The 2,405-nt window shown below is 41.5% G+C and overlaps 1 pseudogene; it reads left to right on the top strand.

Annotated features, from left to right (window-relative positions):
- The first annotated feature begins 1,488 nt into the window (after positions 1 to 1,488).
- On the top strand, positions 1,489 to 2,111 carry LOC143671783 (zinc finger CCHC domain-containing protein 17 pseudogene; annotated as a pseudogene).
- The last annotated feature ends 294 nt before the right edge of the window (positions 2,112 to 2,405 follow it).

The raw sequence follows: 2,405 nt of genomic DNA, 5'->3' as shown, positions 1-2,405 counted from the left end.
TGACTCTCTTGTGGATTTTAGAGTTCTTACTTTATCTTTGGCATTTGACAGTTTGATTATAACATGGTACGTTATGGGTCTTCTTGTATATATACTGTATGCAGTTCATTGAGTGTCATGGATATATATATATATATATATATTCATGACTTTCATTAAATTTAGGTATTGTTTAGCCAATATTTCTTTGAATACTTTCTACTTCTTTCTTTTTCTTACTTCTCAGAAGCCGACAATGCTCATATCAGTATGCTTTATATTGTTCCACAGTTTGCTCAGGCACAGTTAATTTTTCATCATTCTTACTTTTTTCTGCTCCCTGGACTGAATGATTTCAGTCATCTTATATATAAGTTCTCTAATTCTTTCTTCTGTCAGCTCCAATCTGATGTTGAACTACACTAGGGAATTTTTAATTTCTGTTACTGTGATCATCTACTCTTTCTCCTTCTCATAATTTCCACTTCTCATTTGGTATTCTCTTTGCAAGCCCCTGGGATTTTGGACAAAGAAGTTTCCAGACACAGCCCAGTGATATTTTGCCTGCAAGAGGCAACTTCTGGCATGCTATTGGGTCTCAGTGGAGACAGAAAGGATTACTGAGAGCTCCCAGGAAATCTCCATAATATCCTAGGTCCTGGGAGTGCCAAGCAATAGAGTATCATCAAATGGGAGAGGTTTACTTAAGATCATACTCACCCAGGCCCCCAGGGAGTGTTGTGCTTCCATGAGCAGGCAGTGGAGGTAGCCTCCCTCAACAATGATCCTGTTGCAACACCAGATAATGGTCCTTCCCTCCCTGAATTGTCATCCTAGGAACCTGAACTCAAGGATGCCCCAGGAGATGCTCAGTGCTGATCCAGTGACAAATCAGCCAGGTTAAATCTATCTGGCATCAATTGGGCAGCAGCTGCTATTTCTCTTGCCTCAGGCAGACTATGTGCCACTTCTAGTACTGGAAAAAATGCTCAATGGGCAGAAGCATGAGTGGCTTACTTAGCCCAGTAACATTTAGGCCCAAGCACTCCCATGTACCTGTTGACCAACTCATGGCTTTTTGCCAGTGGCATAGCAGTCTGGTCAGTTTCATGGAGGAAGCATAGTTAGAGAATCAAAGGTTCCCCAGTTTGGGGAGGGGACATCTGGAAACAATTCATGGCCTGGAAAGGCACCATCCATCTTACCCATGTCGATGTACAAGGCAAGGGCCTATATCACAATTAATATCATTGGAATGACCTAACTGATAAAAGGTGCACTGAGCTACTTTTCACACCTGACAAGGCTGACAAGGAGATTATCCTAAGAGAGAGACAGAGAACTCACATGCTCAAGCATTTCTTATTTTAATAATAAAATGCTTTAAAATTCAATCTTCCCAGGTTCGGTATTTTGCACAATGCCATGGCTGGCAGATCCCAATCTGACACTGAGACACTGGAATTAGCTTTAGCAGAAGAAAAATGGAGGAACCCTAGAACAGTAAGGATGAATTCAGGAAGATCTGAGACCATGGAAAGCTTGCCTGTTCTCTACGCTATTTTCAGAAGGAGGTTGCTGTGATGACAGACTATGGAGTGTTTATCAAAATCTCAGGCTGTCATAAGCATGGTCTCATCCATCAGACTCACATGTCATCCTGTCGAGTAGATGAGTCCTCCGAGACAGTAGATGGTGGAGACAACGTGTGGGTGAAGCTTATTGGACAAGAGATGAAAAATGGCAGGATGAATGTATCCTTCTCCATGAAAGATGTCAAAAGAGGCACTGGGAAAGACCTTGATCCCAACAATATTATTATTGAGCAAGAAGAGTTGGAGAGACAGGCTTTCTAGTATTACACTGGGCAGGAGATTTCCCTTGAGGCTGTCCTGAACACTACCTGCAAGAAGTGTGGCTATAAAGGCCATTTTTCAAAGTGTTGTTTCATGCAACCAGGTGGAACTAAATACTCTTTGACACTTGATGAGGAAGAGACAAAGTCAGGAGTGTTTGAGAAGCCTGATCCCATGAGGAATTCTTCTAGAAAATTGTCAAAATTTTTGGGAGAGTGCATGGTCTGGGAATCAAACCCGGGTCTTCCGCCTGTAAGGTGTGCATTCTACCACTGAACCACCCATGCACCCTAAATTGTCAAGTATTTTTATTGCACTGATTATTCCTTTCCATTCTCTTTTGCTAACTCTTCTCTTGTTTCATTTTTAAGTGATCTTGCTCATCCATGGATTTAGTGCCATTTATCCATTGATGATGTCTAAATTCAAAACTATAATCTAGAACTCTCACGCCCTGAGCTTCACGCACATATACAGCACTCTACTTGTTTTCTCCACTCGGGTGACTAATGGACAATTCAATCTCAAACACTGTGTAAACAAAATTATTGATTTGCCACTCCCCAACCT

The sequence above is a fragment of the Tamandua tetradactyla genome, chromosome X, assembly GCF_023851605.1.
Source record: "Tamandua tetradactyla isolate mTamTet1 chromosome X, mTamTet1.pri, whole genome shotgun sequence".
Taxonomy (NCBI): Eukaryota; Metazoa; Chordata; class Mammalia; order Pilosa; family Myrmecophagidae; genus Tamandua; species Tamandua tetradactyla.
Note: the sequence above shows the minus strand (reverse complement) of the source record. Positions and strands in the feature narration are given on the sequence as shown.